The sequence below is a fragment of the Gadus morhua genome, chromosome 4 (assembly GCF_902167405.1).
Source record: "Gadus morhua chromosome 4, gadMor3.0, whole genome shotgun sequence".
NCBI classification, from domain to species: domain Eukaryota; kingdom Metazoa; phylum Chordata; class Actinopteri; order Gadiformes; family Gadidae; genus Gadus; species Gadus morhua.
The window spans coordinates 1,824,680-1,839,197 of NC_044051.1; positions in this window are offsets into that span (position 1 = coordinate 1,824,680).

Consider the following 14,518-nt stretch of genomic DNA (forward strand, 5'->3'; position numbering starts at 1 on the left):
GAGAGAGAGAGAGAGAGAGGGAGAGAGAGAGAGAGAGAGAGAGAGAGAGGGGGAGAGAGAGAGAGAGAGAGAGGTGAGAGAGAGAGAGAGAGAGAGGGGAGAGAGAGAGATAGAGAGAGAGAGAGGGAGAGAGAGAGAGAGAGAGAGAGAGAGAGAGAGAGAGAGAGAGAGAGAGAGAGAGAGAGAGAGAGAGAGAGAGAGAGAGAGAGAGAGAGAGAGCGACTGGATGTAGACTGTGGAAGGGATTCGGTCGGTTGTCCCAGGGGATTGCCCGTATATTTTATTTTTATATACGATTATATTCGATTATCTTACCGTATTTTGTTGTGTTCCTTGCTCATCTGTGCAGAGAGATGCCGTTTGCGGAAGGCTTTTATCCAGGGTCTTACACATCGTGGTAGGGCTAGCTAGGTGGTCCCACGGAATCAAACCCGATACCCTGGGTTAATGCACTGCTGTACCAGTTGAATAAGACAGAACCTATGTATATATATAAACATATATATATATATATGAGAGGGTTCACTGTATGATTTGTATGATGCAAATGAATTGTTGTTCTTCATTTTTTAATCGACAATATATTCCAAAAAGAAAAATATTGTCGTGTCTAGTGAGTATCAGCTAAAAATATTAGTAAGACAGCAATTTACTTTCAATGGATTCCTAAACAGCTCAGCCTGTTAATAGTATAACATCCGCCTGTGTGTGTCTTAACTTCGTCACCTGTTGTGTCTTTGAGGATCCATGAAAGGTCAGCAGTGCCCTCAGTCATCAAGTCCAGGCTCTTAGCACAGCGTCCTGTTAATTTGAACGCTGATTAGTCCTGAAGCACATGACTTTTCAATCGCCCGCTGATCTTTCCGCTCGGCCAGCTGCTCGTATCACCTGTGTGCGAGCTCACCTCCTTTCCGTCCCGACAACGTGTTTGTTCTTTGTATCCATGGAAACGTGGAGACGTTATTGACGTCGGTGTTATTGCAGTCTTGAGGGGTGATGTTAATTGAGGGAAAATGTGCTTACATTTTTCTAACGAGCCACTCGGCTTAACGGCTGTGTTCCCCGTACCGCTAACTCACCGGGTAGCTAATGCTACTTCCACGTCTTCATTAACATTAATGTACGACTGTATTTATTTTTCTTGCCTTTGCACGAGTGGCACACGCCAATTTCAACGGCAAGGCTTACGCATACACACACACACAAACGCGCACACAAACACACAGACAGACACAAACACGCACACATGAGCACACACACGTACTGGACTTAGACACACACGCAGACACACAAGCAAACACGCGCACCGCACACACACAAACAACCAGACACACATACAAACACACGCGTGCGCACACACACAAGCACAAACGCAAATACACACACACACACACACACGCACACACAAACACAACCAGACACACACCCACACACACAGACACACGCGTACACAGGCACACACGCACACACACACTCACACACACAAACAGACACATACACATAGACACACACACACAGACACATTAACATACACACTCGTATACGTCAACGTAAACCTTGTAATCCTCATTCATAACCCCTTATATAGCGGCCGGCGTGCAGAGAGAGGAAAGGGAGTTTATTAACGCCTGTCTGTCGCCCCTCAGCGCGCTGTCGCCTCCCTCCCTCGCCGGAGGAAGCTCTGAGCGCCGCTGCACTCAGTCAGAGCCGTGTGTGTGAAACCGTAAATCAGCCCGCCGCCACAGACCGCCACAGCTTGCCTAGAGGAGGGTGTGGGTGGTTTGTTGGGTGAGGGAGGGAGGGAGGGAGGGAGGGAGGGAGGGAGGGAGGGAGGGAGGGGAGAGGGAGGGGCAGGGGGGGGGTATGACAGCGGTGGTGGCAGGGTTGGACGTGCAGGATTGGCGTGCACGTCGGATTGGTGGTGGTGGGGGTGGATGGGAGGGTTTGGGGAGGCGGACGGACGGACGGACGGAACCCGTTAACCTCGCGGACATAACGGCAAAAACGGAGTCCTGGTTGGGATTGTCATGTTCCAGTTAATCCGTACGTTTTTGTTATTAAAAATAGGGAATCAGGAAAGTATGGCCGTGTGCGTGATGATGTGTGTGTGATGATGATGTCACGGCCCTGCCTGCCGCGCTGCCCGTGGGCCTTCCAGCCGTTGGGTCATATTTCTAGAGGGGTGTGTGTGTGTGTGTGTGTGTATGTGTATCTGTGTGTGTGTGTGTGTTGTGTGTGTGTGTGTGTGTGTGTGTGTGTGTTGGGGGGGGGGGGGGGGGATTGTCATAAGGAGCTAGCGGTCCATGCGAGGGAGGGCCGGTGGTGTGAGTGCTTGTTTTTCGGTTTTAATTAAAAAGTGGAAAGGGGATTTAGAGAAGGCCGCAGCCGACTGCGGTTACTCACCTTGGAAATAAAAAAAAGAGGTGAGTGATGAATTGGTTTTTAAGTGGCAGCGAGCAAACTCCCCTCGGCCCTCTCGTGAATTAGCTCTGCAGGACTTTGTCGTCAAAAACCAAGCGTTGAATCATTTCAGGCTCTTTTTTTTATTATACAAGACGTTGCTTATGCGCTTACATAGATACCGCTGCGATAGTTTGTTTGGTTTGCAGTATTATGGCAACTTAAACTGAAAAACACATATATATGTTTTATGAACAATTCCCCGTGGTGTTGTACTTCCTCAGCCAGAGTTGGAGACCATGGAAGAAATTTCAAGTTTTTTGCAAAGTGTCTCTGCACACTCTGCACAACAAATATGAAAAAATGGAACTCGTATGGACTCACTGGATTTCATACGAGCGGTGTGGACAAAGAGCACTGCGTTTAGCGTTGACTCTCGCAAGACATCACCGATTTCTTTGAAGTATTTACTATTTGCTACCCCGACTTATTCAATTATTTTTAGAAAGAGAGAGGTGCAATTACAAAAATAGTCAGAACGTCAATACACTCTCCGATATACTCTTCTCTCAACAACTTTCGTTTCGTCATTCACCACGACCACCACCGCCACCTCCATCAGTACCATCATCCCCAGCCCCAACACCTCCACCTACACCTCCACCTCCACCTCCACCACCAGCGCCAGCACTACCATAACAACCACCACCTCCACCACGTCAAGGACTCCGAAAGTCCACCCAAACAGAAAACAGTACTTGTGCATTGCGGCGTGGTTCAGCGTGCACACGATGAGCCCACTGTACGGTATCTCCCCTGCCCTGCCCCCGGGGCCAAGCCCGGGCCGGACCAGGGCAGCCCAGGCTGACCCACCCACCCCCAGGGCTGGCCCGGGCCCTGGTATGTCAACAGAGGGTTAGTCACCGCGCTGATCCCGACTTTCCACTGCTCACCGGCGGAGCGAGGCGAGCCGCAGCAGGCCACCGGGGGCGTCCGGGCGCATGACTAATGAAGGGTGTCGTTAGCGTGTTGATCCTCCCCAGCCGGCCGGCTCCCCCAGCGCCTCAGGTGGACTTTGGCATGGGGGGGGGGGGGGGGGGGGAGGGGGGGAGAGCGCTGCTGTTGTTGTTGTCGTTTAAAACGCTGAATCCCTCTCTCTCTCTCTCTCTCTCTCTCTCTCTCTCTCTCTCTCTCTCTCTCTCTCTCTCTCTCTCTCTCTCTCTCTGTCTCCGTCTCTCTCTCTCTCTCTCCGTCTCTCTCTCTCTCTCTCTCTCTCTCTCTCTCTCTCTCTCTCTCTGTCTCCGTCTCTCTCTCTCTCTCTCCGTCTCTCTCTCTCTCTCTCTCTCTCCCTCTCTCTCTCTCTCTCTCTCTCTCTCTCTCCCTCTCTCTCTCTCTCTCTCTCTCTCTCTCTCTCTCTGTCTCCGTCTCTCTCTCTCTCTCTCTCTCTCTCTCCGTCTCTCTCTCTCCCTCTATCTCTCTCTCTCTCTCTCTCTCTCTCTCTCACTCTCTCTCTCTCGATCTCTCAGGGGGGAGAGAGGGGGTGTGGGGGTTGTCGACGGGGTGATGTTCGAAGGGGTCCAGGCTTAGGTCTGACCCCCCCCCCCCGCCCTAGCCCCTGGTCGAGGTGTCATTTGCCGAGTTGACTTTCACAGTGAAGCATGGCTTTTCCACTGTGTGTGTGGGTCTGTGTGTGTGCGCGTGTCTGTCTTTTTGTGTGCGTGTGTGTGCGTGTGTTGGGTCGGACCCTCTGCGTTTCCCCGGAGGTCCTCCACCAGTTGACATAATTATGTTTAAGCCTTCTAAGGCTTAAAAAAAAAAAGTCGGCCTCCTCCTCTCCTCCTCTTCCTCCTCCTCCTCTGCCTCACCCAACTCCTCTTCCTCCCCCTCCTCCTCCTCCTCTTCCTCCTCTGCCTCACCCAACTCCTCTTCCTCCCCCTCCCCCTCCTCCTCTTCCTCCTCCTCCTCTTCCTCCTCCTCCTCTGCCTCACCCAACTCCTCTTCCTCCCCCTCCCCTTCCTCCTCCTCCTCTGCCTCACCCAACTCCTCTTCCTCCCCCTCCTCCTCCTCCTCTTCCTCCCCCTCCCCCTCCTCCTCCTCCTCTTCCTCCTCCTCCTCCCCTCCTCTTCCCCTCTCCCATTGCGGCGCAGTCCTCTCCCCCCCCCCCCCTCCAGGAGGTTTCAGCTCCACTCTGGTCAGTCCGTTGTGGGCTCAGAGAGGTGAGTTGACCCTCTGGTCCCCTGTTGTCTGGCTGTGGTCGGCTGTCGGAGGTGGTGAGTGTGCCTCCAGGGACGGGATGTTATGATGAGACCGGGACACCAACAGACCACACAACACCGACGACACTCTAAGGTGGGACTTGCAGCACCAAAACAGAAAAATAACCGTGCAGTCTTTTTTTCAATGAAAGCCTCACAAAAAGTCAGTCGTGTCAAAGTCATTCGTGTAGCGGATAACTTTCACACCTTCCACGTGAACGTGTAAACATACACACTGCTCTCCTTGGGAGAGCAGTGTGTATGTTTACACGTTCACGTGGAAAATTACTTCAGTTTATATCGCCGACTGCCTCCCCCTACCGTGTCACGGATGTCCGACCCCTCTTGACTGTTTGAATGTCAGGCGGGCACGTTTACACACTCTGTATATTTGCACGTGAAGGGTCAACAAGCAAAACACAAACCCTGGCTCTCCTCTCTAACAGCGAACGACGTGAAGAAAGAATAAGAAAAAACACACCAGAAATACAACGGCACAAAACCCATGGAGTTGTGTTGTGTTTAAGAGCGCGTTTCTCTTGTGCGCGCTGGTTTTGTGTGTGTAGACATTTTTTGACATGTCACGTCATCGCCCCCTGCATGCCAAGGGGTTCTGGGGTCACCCCTACCCCTACCCCACTCACGGAGCCCCCGGCCGTACCCACACTGGACTTATTCATTTGTGGGAGTAATTGCCACCATGAAGCTTAGGTTTTTCCGTTTTGCCCCCGGTTTAAGTACGGCAATGTGCCCCCCCCCCCCCCAGGATTAACACAGGTGTGATAATGAAGTGCAGTGTTGATGCCCTTTTCCCTCTCTATCGTACTTCGCTCGATATTACTCTTCGTACAGAGGCCTGGCCGCGGTGAATGTTTTTGGTTTGGTTTCCCTGCTTTGGGTCTGATGTCATGGTTGAGTAAAGTAGGGGGGTATGTTTGCATAGTATTTTCCTGAATGACTAACTTGAAATATCCCAAACAGCCCAGAGACGCCTGATCGATTACTGCGAGGCGATGTGTCATGCCTAGGCGTCGAAGTCTTTTTGCACTTAGCGCGTTTCTCAGAAATGATTACTGACATAATATTGAGCTCCAAGTAACTATGTTGTGGGATCAGCACTGCTGGGGGAAGAGTGATAAAACTGTGTTTGCGTTGCAGTCAGACTAATCTGGGATCCAGCAGTACTGTGTTAGAGCAGAACTCCTGAGGGAAGGAGGGACTAGGGCCTGGGCCGGAAACCAATAACTGCAAGGGGGCGGGGTCAAGCCTGATTTCCTGTTTACTGACAGAGATTTTCTACTGAAAAAATCTTTGATTTGCCTGTGAGGATAAAGCTTTCAGAATACTTTGAATACCTGTATTTGTACAGTGGCCACTCTACACAGTGAAACCTTGCATTTGCAACCTTCCACTTGCATTTGGACTTTAGATTATTTTTCTAAATCCTGATACTAGATATGGCCCAATCATCTAGGCCAGTGGTGTTTTGGGCTTTTATTATGAAGGAGCACTAAAAGTTTCCCGGGAAGTGTCTTCATTGCGATCTAAAGCAGCCCATGTATACCGATATGAGGTGAACTTGGGAACCCCAAGTCTAAAGCACATGTGAGCAAATAAAGGAACTTGTTATGCTTTAGTTGTTTGGTGCAATGCTGCGTTCTGCTCCTGTAAAAAACGAACATAAACAAGTACGTTAACCATAAACCGTTGACTGCCACGCACTTGAAACACTAACCCAACAAAAAAGACTTGACGGTTAGGCAGTTAAAAAAAACAACTATTTGTAGTTGCGGTTGTCGTTTTTAGGACTACATGCTGTTAACCGCTGGAGTCCGGACAGCACACTCCTACACCGAAACTGTAAAAGATCCAGTAATAGCGACTAACGCATTGGCCTCCGATCCTGCCCAGTTGTGTCGGCGTGGCATTTTTTGGTGGCACCGTTGCGAGTGGCGGTCATTTTAGGCCTAATGGTATGCTCTATTAAAAACAGCTCATAACTACTCCCAACGTCCACACCTCTTGAAAAACACAGTCTGGGTGCTAGATAATAACGTGTAGCGGTTAGGGTGCAATAAAGAAATAATTACCGCGTCAGAGTGCCACCATTTTCCCCTTTTCTTCCCCCTGCTTGCCACTTTTTTCGATTAGCCTAGCTAGAGTTGCTAGGCTCATCATGTGGGATTAAAAAATACAATTATTCAACGCTGTTCAGAAATATGCGAGTGGAAAGTAACAACGCGAGCTTGAAAGCTGTCTTCATCTCCTAATCCCTGTCGGACCCGGCCCAGTCTTCCTTATGGATAAATAGTTGTGCATGTTTGCATGGGTGTGTGTTTTTCGTTGTGTAACCAACGGGCATATTGCTCCACCCAAACCTTGAGAAGGTATTCCATGGGCAGGGCTGCGGTGGCTCAAACGGTGAGATTCCCGCTTCCCTAAGCTACAGTGGCTACAAAACAACATTCCTTCATCTGTTGACTTGTTGTACGATGGTCAATTTCTAATAAAATTCCCATTGTGGTTCTACAGAATCACGCAGCCTTGAAAAAAGGTTTGACTCTGACGCCCTTCAATGGCGTCTTGGGTTTTTATCATGTCCTGGATGGCGACCCCCTGAAAAAAAAAAGAAACTCTGAAACATCTGGTTTCTGTTTGAGAGGCAGAGCGGAGGGCAGGGATCCAGTGGTCGCAGAGTAACAGTAGGTGCTACTTGTAATGCTGGCCATTTATTAGGTCTTGTCTTGTTCCTGGGTTATGGGCTGAAGTGACCTGACCGCATAGTTAAAAAAATATAAATAAATTAGAAAGCGAGACGCAGAGAGAGGGAGAGAGAAAGAGAGAGAGAGAGAGAGAGAGAGAGAGAGAGAGAGAGAGAGAGAGAGAGAGAGAGAGAGAGAGAGAGAGACACACACACACAGAGTGAGAGCAAGAGTGAGAGAGGATAAAAAATGGTAATCTTCCGGAGTTGGAGTCTCTGGATTGGAAAACTCCCTGGCACTGGCCAGACTGGTGCCAGACGGGCTCCTCAGATGCTGCGAAGGCTGGTTCTGTAGCCGGGCGGCATCGTCAGACGGCGGGAACCAACAACACAACAACCAGGACAACTGCCACAACACAAGGAACAGAAGGGCAGGGAGATGTTTCTGCCCCAGTGTAAATTAAAGTCACACCGACCGGTGGTTAGCAAAACAAGAGTTAAGACCAAACACTTTTTAGATGCTTTCGGCAGTTAATGCACATTGTTTATTGTCTTTTTTATTTTCTCATTTACTTTTAAATTCAATCTTTGCTGTTGGTGTTCCATGTATATTTTACATTTTACTTTTATTATTGCTAAAATTGTGTATGGCTCCATTTTTTCATCTTTATTTTTTCATTTGTTTTTGTGTGAAGCACATTTAATTGCCGCGTGTATGATATGCATACAAATAAATATGCCTAGCGTGGAGAACCTTCCATCGTGCTCCCTCTCACGGGGTCGTCCGAGTTCGGGATTCAAATTGAATCAAGTTTTCGCCAGGTGTTTCGAATGACGCTCGTTCCATAAACAACGTCGTAAACAAATAAAAATGGGAAATATGAATACAGTAACGTGAATGTATTTCAGACGTCGGCCTCGCAGATAAACATCGGAAGACATGCTGGCACCGTTAAATCTTTACGTTTAGAGGTTCCGAAGTCGGACGACGTTCTCGGCCAGGCTTTCATTCCCTGCTGTTATCCGCGTCAATGAAAAGTGGGAAATGAGAAATCTGTGTGGCCCCCGGGGGCCCGGTGCGGCTACGCTGCGCTTTGAAGTCCCGCTTTGAACACAAACCCAACGCACAAAAAACAACACAAGGACCACGACGTCAAACAAACCGACAACAAAAAAGACTAGTAGAACAATGCTTACATTGTGCAATGCCCTCTGGGTAATTCCAGTGACTTTGGGAAAAGGGTTACGTTATTTAAAAATGGGGGGGGGGGGGGGGGGGGGGGGGGGGGGGGGACAAAAGACAGATGGAAGATGGATGGGAAAGAGGGAAGACAGAGGCAGTGTTCTGGCTCCTCCGCCGACCTCGAAGCAAGCGGAGCACGGCAGCCAGTCGAACGTGATACTTTGGTAATGATACCTGCTTGTAGCTTAGCGCTGTGGACCCACCACGCGAGTTCTCCTGCGGGTCTTGGCTGGACCCTCTGTGGCTCTCTCAATCGCACACCTGGAGCCTCATTTAATCTCTGACTCCTAGTCCGCCACCTCGCTCTATCAGATGCTTTTTTATAAGGGCTCCAAAGTTTGCTCTCCGGCGTCAGTTATAGTCACTCAACGCCGGGCGCGTGCTCACTGGTGATGTCTTTATCGGCGGAACGTGTGTGTTTAACGGAAATAAAATCCCCAATGGACCGCTTTGTTGGCGGGTATCGAGGGCGACAATGGAAAAGCCATCTTGGGGGAGAGGTTGACGGTTGCTTTTTCCATGAGAGCGACACACGCGCCGTCGACAAATGCTTTGATCGGGCTGATGGCGATGCCGTATGTATTTTGAGCAATCTATTGTTCCAGTTGTTTCTCTTTTTCTTTTGGTGAGCTAAGTGGGATTGGTTTTTAAAGGGGGGGACAAAAGAGTATTCAACAAGCAAAGCAATAAGGTTCCAACGTTTTGTTTAATCATAATGACGTATGGACTCCACTCACCAACTCCCCGTGTTCAGACCAATCGACTGAGGAGAAACAACGGAGGCATTTTGGCTTCCGCCGTTTGCGTGCCGTTCCCACCCCCCCCTCCAACCTTGCATTTATTTGAGTGTAACCATGGCAACCGGGCTCTCTCGATGGGATGTGTTGACAGGGGGACTCGAGGGCCAAAACATGGAGAAAATCCCTGAAAAGAAACGAAGCCTTCTGGTGAGTGCGGTGGATCGGGACCCTGTCATCCAGATGGGTTACACGGCAGAGAATGAAGCCTCTGTTTGACGACAAACTTGGGGAATCCGCGCGAGGGAAAAATAACTGAAGTCACTTCGCTCCTGTGCCCGCTCTGAGGCCTTGCCATGCCAGCCGCGGTGAAATTGTTATCTTACACGCAAATTAAGTTGAGCTCGTCGTGAGTCACTCTTACCGGAGGGGGTGATGTCTTCACAAGGTCCTGACTCTGAGGTACCGGGAATGGGTTCCTGTTGTGCTTCAACCAATTCGTTAGGATATCGATTTTTAGGGTGTTTGTAGAGGTTTCCCCTCATTTCACAGATATATATAAATGGCAGAAGCGGTTTTCCACTGATGTTGTGATGGAACGAACTCGCGATCCGTCACAGATGTTTGGTTTTACAGCCTGGAACCCGTCACATTTGGCTGATCCGCTCGCGTCGCTAGCGAGGTGAACATATATAAGCTAGGATGGAGATGACTGGGCAGAAAACAACGCATCGGATACCCCGACGCTGCCTCCAAAGGTCTGCGCTCTGCACGCCAGCACCACACTTACTCCCCGATACCCGCTGTAAATCCGATAATGGTGCTGAAAGGAAAAGGTGTTTTGCTAGCATTAGCGGGGTTGGCTACAGGCAGCCGCGGCCGAGCGGTGAGCCCAAAGGTGGGTGTTCACCTGGGGCTGTAGCGTAGCTCACGGCGCTGCCCGGGTCTTCATGAGCCAGGGACTTCTGAACGCAGGCAGAAAGAGTTTTGACTTCCACTCAGGAAATAATTATTCTCATTTCCTTCTTTATTGGCAAGGCCCGATTCGCCAAGACGGTAATGGAAGTTCTGTGTCATTTTTTCTTTTTTCTTGCCCTACTCGGAAAAATGGATACAGCGAAGAAAAGAGCTTAGTGAGGATTTACTGATGCTGTGAGACCCCACCCCGCCCCAGCCCCACGGCCCTCCTCCCCCTCCGGCAATCTACCCCTGCGCCCCTCCGTGCCGTCTCCTCTCCTGACAACGTTGTATTTGAAACAAAAACTAAACACCAGCGTCCAAGCGATCCCCATCCCTGAGGAGTCTCTACCGATGCATCCGAAGACGGACTGAGTAAATGTTTGCAGTTCCAGTTTTTCCCCAAAGCTCTGAGATCAAAGCCAAGGCTGTCAACACACGATTTGATTTGCATGGCTTGTGTATAAGCTGCACACGCAGCAGTACTGTTCTATTAGTGTGTGTGTGTGTGTGTGTGTGTGTGTGTGTGTGTGTGTGTGTGTGTGTGTGTGTGTGTGTGTGTAAGACAAACTGAAACGAATCAATACACAAAGCAGTCAAGCCACCATAACTCCATCCCCTGTATGACAGGGGTGGGGTCAAATTATTTATCGCTGTTTTTCTTGGCACACAAAAACAATTTTCCCTAATTTATTTTGTCCCTTCTACCCTTCAACCTTACCTGAAATCACTGGAAGTGGTTTTAAATATGAGATAATTGGTTTAAATGTAAGGATATGTGGGAAAAAATTAGATAAAGCAACGTTTCCATGTGAAAGGGTAAAGCTGCAGTGTGCCTGCACCAACTGAAAGAGTGCCTTACTGAAGGAGAGTGAAAACCTGCTTATATCACCCCGGCCTCAGTACTCAGGTGTGGACCATCAGGTCGCTAGGATACTGAGGCCCTCCCAGTATGCTCAATCAAAGTGTGCAGCAAAATACACAAATAAACCAAATCACACAAACGTAGTCATTGTAGAAGTCATCGTAATCATTCATTCTCGACACATTGAATATTGTATGAGACTGTTACCAAACGCTGACACAGTGCTCAAAGTGATCGTGTTCAGCATCAATCTATTAGATCTAGAATCTAGTCACAAAATAGACGATATAATGGGAAGGCTTGAAGCAGAATGAAGGGAAAAATACTGGTGGAATTTAGAGAAGAAACTGTGACCTAAATCATCCTGGTCTATGTTTACTGGATGTTTCTCATCAATAGCATGAGTTTTGATTTGGAACTGCACGCATGACTTTGCTAGGGCTGGTGATTCCTAATCGGAAAACGATGTCTTCCGGTACAGACCTTGCCATTTGCGTTCGTTTTGGGGCAATCTTTCCTCTTCCTTGGATGGCTGGTTATTAATTCCAGCCGTGTTCATCTTTGAACAGCGACTACCAGTCGCGGTACAAACCCCGTGCCCGCTCATTTGGACACTGAAGACAAACTGCTGACAGAAGCAGTTTTGCGGATTGACTTGATCTAATTAGGCTTTCCTCAGAAGAGAGGAATTTGATTCAATTTTTACACAAACATTTAACTTTGCCTGAATATCGAGGGACAAAAAGACAGAAGTATTTGAACTCACTATGCTCTTCTTCATTGTAATATCTTAATCAGGCCTTGGATTTTCCTATTTTCAGTTTCCGCCAAGGTCATTCTCCCATTCTCTAATTTTCCTGACTTTCAGTTTGCCAAACTACTTACATAAAGTGTGTTTTCCTAATTGGATTCTCAGTAGAATATTCCAGAACGTCTTTCCATCTTCAACAGATTTATAGGGATTATGGCACAGCTTTCAAACCAACATTGCAAACTGACATATTTAAAAAGCGTTTAAAAGCAATTCAAGTAAACTCAACCAAGCTAACTTAAACATTTGTTAGCGCTGGTAGCATTAGCATCAAAAAAGTCTTTATAGGGTTAACCGATTTACTATAGGGTTAAAATACCAATAATTTAATTAAAAGTTGGATAGGGATTAATATAAAACCGATGCTATGCTCTCATTGCTGTCAGTTCAGATTGAGTTCAAAAGCCGTTCACACACAGACGCACACACACGCACCACAAACACATACACAAACACACACACACACACACACACACACACACACACACACACACACACACACACACACACACACACACACACACACACACACACACAAAACACATGTAGAGGGTGTGGATGTAGTAGGGCTATCTCTGTAATATCTGGAGTCATAATAACATGTATCTGCAATAATGGCCTTACCATCACACACAGGGAGTGAAACAGATATCTCAGCGGCATTAGTCACTTCCTTGTTGTGACTCTCTGTGGTAGTAAAATGTTTTAAAATGTCCTGAGAAGGGAAAGGGTAAAGCAACCGTTTGGAAGAGGTGGAGGAAGCTAGCTCAGCGTTTTCCCATCTGCTTCCAGGACATGTGAGAACTCGTGAGATTTAGTAGGTCGAAAAAGAAAAGAAGGGGTTGGGTTGCGATGACCACTTCCACGCGGCCAAGGCCCAGGCGAGCTGAAATATGGACTTCACCACTTGCACACGCAATACATGAAGCAAGGGACACCACGGAGGTAAAGCGATTATACACCACGTCCAAAACTGGGAATTATTATTTTTCGGTGGTATTCGTTTTCATTTTTATATGGTATGAAAATTGAATTAAATTAGAGACAGGGCCCATACCTCAAGTTAAAAAAGAGAAAATAGCAGTGTCTGTCTGGCTCCTCCGGTCTTCAGAGAGAGACACTGGGCCTTTGAGGAGTTTTGGTTCTGTCTCTGGTTCCCTGAGGAACTAGGGGCAGCTCTGACACACAGAAAAACAGAGTTCAACCGACACGAGCAGTTTTTTCGTTTTGTCAGTTAGCATAACCAGCAGCTACAGTGTTAGACACTGGTCAGAGTTGGCAACCCCTAAAGAAAAAAAAACCTGGGGTATTCCATGACCCACCGTGGCACCCGGACGGAAAACCACCGCCCCGTCCGCGTCTGCGTCCAAGTCGCTTTAATTAGCGTCTGCTTGTAGTGTGTCACCCGATAACCTGGTAATCCTTTCCTGCCTGGGCTTCTGAGGAGGGTTCTGCTCTGCAGTGGCCAAGCTGTCAAAGACATTCAAGCCTCTTAGACCTAAGCTCTCTCCCTGGAGCCCATCACCACCTCCACCTCCACCACCTCCACCAGCATCCAACCTCCAGCACCAACCACCTCCACCTCCACCACCATTCAACCTCCACCACCTCAACCACCACCACCATCAACCACCACCAACTCCACCACCACCACTACCACCACCTCCACCTCCACTGCCACCACCACCTCCACCCCCTTCCACTACCACCGACCATCACCACCACCACTACCACCAACTCCACCTCCACCACCTCCGCCACCTCCACCTTCTTCATCTGGACACCCTGCCTAGGGACAGTCTGATTAAAGGGGGGAGGGGGGGGGGGGGAACCTTCAACCCTCCAGGTCGTCATTCCTCAGAGTTTTCCTTTCAGGTCGGGCTACCGTGGACCCCAGCGCCAACCTTCCTGGGGAGTTGTGTGTGAGGAAGCCCGCAGTAAATCCATCACCCCCCCTCCTCTGCTCTGGCCTTTTTTTTCTTTCCATATTAACCAACGGACGGAGCTGTCCTGCAAGTGTTCATGAGGACCCCCACTAAGTACAATCAAACCACTCCCCCCCCACCCCCCACCCCCCCCACCCCCCCCAAACCCTCGTATCCCAGAGTGCCGTTCTCTGCTTTTAACTCCTCCTCTGCTGGTAATTGTTTCAATGGAAAGATGCTTCCATTAGCCGCAGGGCTACGCTGATGTGTCCCGTCCCTCCGCTGCAGTATTGATTACAGACCCCCATCTGTTGTGTGTTTTCGGCGTTTGTGTGTGTGTGTGTGTGTGTGTGTGTGTTTCTATTGTGAATTGCTGCCTTTGTTGTGCGTTATTGCTCCCATCCGCGCTGGGCTCTTTCCATGATCCGTTCAGAGGGGAATGCCGGGATCCAGCCTCCAAGTATTATTGCAGACAGACTCCTTGTTTATGTATTTCTGGTCAATAAATGGGCTATTTTCTCTAACATTAACATATCCTCTTTTTTTTTCCTCCTTTTTTGGGAGCAGCCTATTGTCTGTCGGCCTTTGGCAGTCGGACCGGGCCGATGACGGCTCGCCCACAGA